This window comes from Miscanthus floridulus, chromosome 19 (genome assembly GCF_019320115.1).
Source record: "Miscanthus floridulus cultivar M001 chromosome 19, ASM1932011v1, whole genome shotgun sequence".
Lineage (NCBI taxonomy): Eukaryota > Viridiplantae > Streptophyta > Magnoliopsida > Poales > Poaceae > Miscanthus > Miscanthus floridulus.
In genome coordinates this window covers 111,379,013-111,387,241 of record NC_089598.1, presented here as the reverse complement: position 1 = coordinate 111,387,241, position 8,229 = coordinate 111,379,013, and positions in this window count along the sequence as shown.

Sequence of the window (8,229 nt, the reverse complement as noted above, 5' to 3'; positions counted from 1 at the left end):
AATTGAGAAACGGACAACAAATTGTATCTCAATGAATCAACATGTAATACATTTGTAATTGAATGCTCAAGGGTTATAGCAACTTTACCGAGACCAATCACATCCCCCTTTGAATTGTCTCTGAAGATAATATTTTCATTTGAGTGCATCATCAGGGAATATGATGAGAACATACTCCTTTCTCCGGTCATATGATTTGTACATCCACTATCAAGCACCCAACTTGATCCACCAGAGGAGTATGCCTACAAAACAAGTTTGGTTTCTAGATTTAGGTCCCCAATTTGACTTGGGGCCTTGCATGTTAGTCACAAGAATCTTAGAAACCTAGATAGAAGTATTCCTATATATATTGGTTTCCTTTCCAACATATTTTGCAACCACATGCCCACTGCTGTTGTTCCTCAAAACAAAGCATGATGTCAAGCTTTGTCGAGGTACATAAGTCTTTGGTTGATAGGCATACTTATTATTGGTGGCCCACACTGATTCCTTAGGCTTCTGGAAAACCTATTTCTCTTGGTACACCTTCTTCTTAGGCTTAGTTTGATCAGGAACAGAATTGGTAGCCTTCCCATTTTTGCGATGCATGGCACTGCCACCTTTCACCGTGGCACTGCCGCGGTCTGTGTAGGCTGATCTATACCAATTTTACTCTTCCTTTCAAACTGCACACACTCATAGCCATTCACTATCCTTCTTCCATTTGTCTTGGCTCCATTTGTGTGTCCAAGCCCATGCTTGATTGAGGAATGCCTTCCTTGCTTGAATTGTGGCCCTTTTGATTCATTATTTTTCTTGTCATTGGATTAGATCTTACCTATCCACCCTTTTCCAATGACTTCATTGAGCCTAGCAATTTCCTTTCTCATAGCCTACATGTTTGCAAGGTTAGTGGAATAGGTATTCATATCAAGATTAAAACATTTTTCATAACCTTGACTAGTGGAGGGAGTAGATGTTTCCTTTGCCTTAGGAAGACATAAGTTGCTATCCCAAAGAATGCCATATTACATCTAAAATTCTTTGTGCTTTTCATCCAAGTCACAATACTTTTTCTTGAGAGCTTTATTTGCTTTCTTTGTGATAGCATGATCCTCTTGCTCTTTGGCCAAGGCCTCGCGCAAGGATTCCACCTCACTTGTCTCTAATGCAAGAGCTTCTTTGCTAGCAATGTAGAGATCCTCTTGTTGAATAAGAGTCTCTTCTCTAGATTCTAGCTCGGCTTGGACACTCTCTAAATCCTCCATTAGCTTAGTGATGAATAATTTGGTTTTTCCATCCAAATTTTTAGTTATCATATTTATTTCTTCATCACTAGATTCATCATCACTAGAGCTATCACTAATATCACTACTAGAGATATCACTAGAAGCTGGAGGAGATTTGGCCTTCGATTTGGATTTTACCTTCTCACCCTTTGCCATGAGATAAATATGAGGAGAATAGTAGTCATCATCGGACATGTCGTTGAAGAGCCTTGGTGTAGGAAATGACGTGTGAATAGCAATAGTTGCAACCTTCTCATCCTCTTCACTTGTGCTCTCTTTAGTTGAGTCCCATTCATGCCCAATGTGAGCCTCTTCTATGTACTTCTTGCTCTTTTTACGGTCGGCCTTCTCCTCTTTCTTATCCTTCTTGTATTTGTTGTCCTTGATCTCATATGGACACTTGGCAATGAAGTGATTGGTGCTTCCATAATTGTAGCATGTCCTCTTTTTCTTGTTTGGAAAGCTTCTCTTCACTACCTTGTAGCCTTGCTTCTTTAGCCCCTTGTGATACATCTTTATAAAGAGAGCAACATCATCAACTTTCTCATATTGATCATCATCATTTTCACTTTCACTTGAAGATTATGTGGTCTCTACTCTTTCTTGATCTTTCTTGCTTGCTTTGGGCTTGCTAGTTGAAGCTTGTTGGTTAATCTTGGACTTGCTTGTAGAGTCTTACTTGCTTGATTTGTTGGTGTTGAGAGCTACATCTTTGATCTTGATGCCCTCTAACTTTGCTTGCAATTCTCCAAGTTTCTTTCTCTCATTTGCTTCTTCTCTTTGCATATCAAAGGTTAAGATCCTCACAAGTACATCATTTGGTGTGAAGTACTCAAACTTCTTCTTGTCTCTAATTAGAGTGACTACGGTCTCATTTCTAGGTGAATAAGCTTCCAACATAATCTTGACAACTTTGTGATCATCTAGCTCATCATAACCATAGCCTCTAATCTTGCCCACCATCGTCATCAACCTATTAAACATCTCTTATAGCCCCTCTCCATTCAAGATTACAAACTGGTTGAGTTTTGACATCAACAAGTCAATTCTTGCCTTTATCACTTTGTCAACCCCTTCATGTGCTAGGTGCAAAGTGTCCTATATTTGCTTAGCAACATCAACTCCAATCACTCTATTGTACTCATCACCATCCAAGGCGCTAAGCAACAAACTTGTGGCTTGACTATTGAGATGAATGATTCTTATCTCTTCTAGTGTTGGGTTCTTAGGATCAATCAGTGGCTCAAATCTATTGCAAACAATCTCCCAAATGCCAGGGTGAAGACCTATAAGAGAGGCTCTCATTAAGTGCTTCCACTTGGCAACGTTAGTTCCATTGAAATGAGGTAACTTGCCCGTGGGCACATTGATAAAAGACCTCCGATCATGATTAGTCTTAGGAATAGAAGAATAGTTAAAAGATACGGTGACATATTTATTATTGTTGGCCTTGCCCTTTTCTTTCTTCTCCTTCTTGTTCCCCTTCGACACTTGGTATGACTCATCATCATCTCTATCTTCAGAACTACTTGATATGCTTGATGATGCACTTGTTGCCTTCTTTTCTTTTTCCTTCTTCTTCCTAGATTCTCTTCTTTTTCTTCTTGCTTCTCTCTTAAGTCTTCTTTCTTCTTTCCTTTGCTTCTTCTCCTCTAACCGCTCCTCCTCCTCCTTCTTCTCTCTTGCTTCTCTTTTTAGCTTTCTTTCTTCCTTTTCTTCTCTCATTCTTAATGAGAGCTCCTTCGGCATCGGTAGCCTCAAGATGTGGTAGCGTGGTGTTGCTTGCTGTCGACGCGCTCAGCTCGTTGCTGTCCGTGTCGACATCCACCTGCTTCATGCCACTAGTTCCTCCTCCGAGCTCCATACCTCACGCGGTGAAGCGTATATGAGGTAACATGCTCTGATACCACTTGTAGGATCTCTAGTTGACCTAGAGGGGGGTGAATAGACCTGTCAAAATAAACACTCAAACTTTTATCAAATTCACCATGCGACACTGCACCTCTAGAGGGCGGCACTGTCGGACTATGGCACTGCCGGGCTAGAATAGCGGCACTGCCGCACCTACAGACAGCTTCGAGTCACAGTTGAAAATCCGTGAATGAAAATTTAGATCAGAGAAATTTCCTAGCTTACTGCATGTATGACAATCACAGATCAAGAGCTAGAAGTAGTGGGAACACCACACTTCAGTAGATCGACTAGAAACCCTAGAAATCACCTCAACTACAATATGTCATGCAAGCAATGTAAATCAAGCACAAGTGATACAATGATTTATCTCGTGGTTCGGCTCACCACCAAGGCTTGCCTATCTCCACGTTATTGAGGTTAGCCACTAAGGCTTAGGGCTTTCCAACCTTTCCTTGTTCTCAAGTCAAGAGACATAACTCTCGAGATGAGGAGTGAGTTTATTAGCTTCAAGAGATGGTTACAAACCTTCTGGGGCTACCACATAAGTTGACAAGCTCCACGGGCGACGCTCTAACTGGCTAGGAGCCAAGCTCCAAGAGTAACAAACATAATCGCCAGCCAAAACGTAAACCAAGTGCTCTTTAGAGTTGGGGAATCAATGGAGCTGCTCTCTAATCGAGTTTTGGACCCTTTTCTCTCAAGGATTGATGATGAAATCAATGGATTTACTTGGGGGCTTGAGGTCAACAATGGAGGGAGAGAGAGAGAGCTCCTGCTCTATTTTGGGCGTGCTAAAGTAAGAAAGAAGAGGTAGAGTACCATTGGGAAGGAAAGGGAAGGGTATAAATTCCCCTAGCCCCTAACGGTCACTTAAGTCGCGGTAGTGTCTCTCTTCAAGTGCGGCAGTGCCGCACCACGCAAGACAGCAAGGGCAAGATTGAAGTGTAGACTGTCTTGGCTGTGAATCTGAGGATCCATGTGTATGTTTGAGCACTTGGTAGCATATATTAGCTTAAGTATTGTGTCCCTCTTTATAGTACGGCTTTTTCTATACTCAAATTCAAAATATAAAAGAATTTAAACCTCCTTTGAGTTTGAAGCCATCTACATTTGTAATTGGGGGCTCCTCCATTTCGTGTAGCATCCTCGAACATGAATTCCCTGCTTGTCATATCGATAAATCTCATTAGTTCTCTAATTACGTGGTCATTATCACCAAAACCCATAATTAGGGCTTGAGGCTGCGTTCGACTGGTGTGAAAACCAACTGATTTTCACTGTTCCTGGATGAAAAACACTGTTCATGCTCTCATAAATTTATCCAGATTTCTCCAAATTCCTCCAAGCGAACAAGCCCTGATTGCACTTTCAGCGGGCGGTGCAGGGGACAGGGCGTGAGCAGCGGAGGCGACGCGCCACGAGAGGAGCGTGTGCGAGACAAGCGGGAGGGGAGACCGGGCGTGGGAGGGAGCCTGTTTTTTTTGCGAGAAGGGGAGGCATCAATTTATTTGGGGTGAATTGGGATGACGTGGCTTGCTGGTAGCCAAGCAAAGCAATTTCAGGCGACGTGGCTCGACTGCCTGAATTCGGGATGACGTGACAGCTGTGAAAAACCAGGGAAAAACATGGGTTTGTAGAGGTTATTAAAGCAAAAAAGGCATACGATGCACTATACTCCTGCCTATTAAGCTACTCCATCGGTTCGTTTAACTTTTTTTTTACCCCAACTCGTTTTAATAAAAAAAAATTATATAAATATAGTCAAATTTAAGTTATTTTCGAAGAATTTTTGTTAATACCACAACAAAAAAAACATTTAGCATAAATTTTTAAATAAGATGTGTAGTCGTATTTAGAGTAAAAAATACATACTACGTACGTATAGCGTAGCTTTGCCTAAGGCCCCGTTTAGATGAGAAAATTTTTGGTTTTTGGCTACTGTAGCACTTTCGTTTGTATTTGACAAAACTTGTCCAATTATAGACTATTTAGGCTTAAAAGATTCGTTTCACCAATTACAGATAAACTGTGTAATTAATTATTTTTTTTTACCTATATTTAATGCTCTGTGCCGTAAGATTTGATGTGACGAAGAATCTTGAAAAATTTTAGATTTTGGGCGAATGGGAGTAGCTAGCAAGCAGGCAGGCTGATTGATGGATTGATTGATTGATTGATGATTGCAGTGTGCTACTGTGTTCAACTGTCGGCCTGCTCGCCGAGATCCATCCTATCCTATCCCTACACGTCGCGAGGGAGGCTGGCAGACCGGCGACGGCGAGAGCATTTACTCCGTGTTGCTGTCAGTCGAGGTGAAGTAGAAGCTGGTGGGCCAACCAATTGGTAGTAAAAAAAAACCATCATGAAATCTTGCTATTGGTAGTAAAAAAAACACCTATTGGTAGTAAAAAAAAACTAATTGGTGGGCCAACCAATTATGCGTGACACGTCAGGATACCTATTGGTAGTAAAAAAACACCGACATAAAATATTGCTAGGTACCAACCAATCATGCCCAAACAAACAACCATCGTTAGCCTGTTCGCTTGCTCGTAAACGATCGTAAATTTTCAGCCAGGAACCGTGTTTTTCTCTCATACCAAACCAGCCAGCAGTAAATAATCCACAATACGATACGGCCTCCCGAACAGGCCGCGTGAGGTTACCATTACCTAGTTCAGTCGTGACGAAATAAAGATGAGAGAATCAAACGGTTTAGGTTTTGTTTGGAAATCGCTGCGGCTTCAATCTGCCCTCAGTACATGTTGAAAAAAATAGTTACTTTACCATAGCCCATAGCTCATTTTCGTAGGATAGAAAAAAGGGGCTTGCTAGCGGTCGAACGTCCGTCCGTGCCCCGTAATCCATTTCCCGCACCGTTTTTACGCACCCACGTGGGGACCGCACTGCCCCGAACATCACCGGCATCGAGAAGAGGGGGAGGGGCGGCGGATGCCTAACCGGCGTCGGGAAGAGGGGGAGACACTGAGGCGATGCAGTAGAAGGCGAGGAGGAGAGATGCAACACCCGATCTACTTTTAAAACCTCCAAATGCAATACTTGCAATGTACGTCTGAAAGCAGATGAAACATCTAAAATATGCTTCTGAAACACTTGAAAAAACAATCGAAAACACTTGAAAACCATTGCAAATATATGCAACATTGAGATAAAACACATATGTGTGAAACATATGCAACACCCATATAAACACACTTGCAACATACGTAAAAAAACACAAATGAAATATTGGTAACAGACCTTTGCAACATATATACGTGTACAACCATTACAATATATGTAACATCCCAATCTACTTTTGCAATATCAATCTGAAACACTCGTAACATACCTCTGAAACATCTGTAACACTCGAAACATACGCTTTCAGCAAAACCAAGCAGCTAGGCGGGTGGAGCGCTGCACAGCAGGATCCAGTGAGCGGCTACGGTGCCCCCGACGATAGGGGCGCAAGCGGTGCCTCCGGCGAGCGGTGCCCAACGTGGAGGCGACAGTAACAGTTGGGTGGGTGCGGTCTCGCGCGGCGAGGTGGCAACGGCTATGCGGTCGTGGGGGAGCACACCGCGCGCGGGGCTGTCACGGCAGCGGTGGAGAGGAAGGCTCGTGGGAGGCGCGGTGGAGAGGAAGACGTGCGGGAGGCGCGGTGGAGCCGGTGGCGGAGTGCAGTCGTTGTTGCGTGAGTTTTTTTTCATAATCTACGGTGACCGGAGGGGAGTGGAGGGAACGGATAGGCTCATGGACGTCGGGTTCACCAACAGGAGCGTCCCCGCGCAGACGAACGTCTGATTGCTAGCATTAACGGAAAAAAATCCAGATTCGAGAGCAACATTAGAGCATAGAACTGTGCGTACTACTACCAAACAGGGCTGTCCATTTTCACAATGCTTGGAAGCGTTGCGGCCTTAAATTTCTGATGAGCGAAAATGCAACAAGTGGTCCACCTTTCGTTGGAGGTTTCGGTAGCTGGACGACTCCTCCATGTTTGAAGACTTCGGTCAAGAGTAACAAGTGGTACTTCTGAGCAGCACCGTCTATTGTTAACAACCGGTAGTAATGTATGTTATCATCCAGACTTGAAAATAAACTGAAATCCAGCACGCAGTGCAGAAAAAGTAATACAGGAACTCATATAAATTGGGCGTAGGACACCCCGCCTAAACCATTATAATCTGCATGCTACCCATTAGATTCAAAGTGCGTGGCACATAAAATTATTACTTTTGGTTGGTAAAAAAAAATTAACAAAAGCTTGGCAGATATACACAGCCAAACATGCCATGTGCAGCTAGAAAGAAGCCTAGGCGCTAGGTAGCCCGTCATGAGATTGCCATCGATTAGTGCAGTCACAAAATAAAGTCCGAATTAGGCTCGGTTTGGCACTGCTCCAGCTTCAATCGGCTCTTAAGATCCATTGGAGTATTTGATAAAAAAAAAGAGATCCATTGGAGTAAGAAATAGTGACTACGCACGGTCCATTATTCTTTTTTTTTTGTAGAATATAGAAAAATCAAATTTAGTTTACCTGAGAATTGACATTGCAGCAAGAGCTGTCCATTTCCACAATGCTTGGAAGTCTTCAATTTTTGATAACCAAAGTTTGAAAAAGACCAGTGAACCGAATTGAAATCGTGGGTCATCAGTCTAATCAAATCCCCGGTGAGAGACGAGAAAAAGAAGGACCGCAAAACGACGAGCCTGTGCTGCGCTGGTTTGGGCCCACGTGCAGCGTACTGTGCACTGTGTACCCACCCACCCAACCCAAAGCTCCGAGCTCCGTCCGTCCCCTGGATACCGTACCTAATCACGGCACTGCCACTCCCACCCCGACCTGTCATGCGTAAACCGTAGTGGCAAAATCGTAGAACCTCCCAAACCCCAGGCCTCAACTACGGCCCCAAACCAAGGCCTTGTTTAGATTACCCCAAAATTCCAAGTTTTTTCACTCTCTCTCTATCACATCAATTTTTAGCCACTTGTATGGAGCATTAAATGTAGGTAAAAAAAAAAACTAATTGCACAGTTT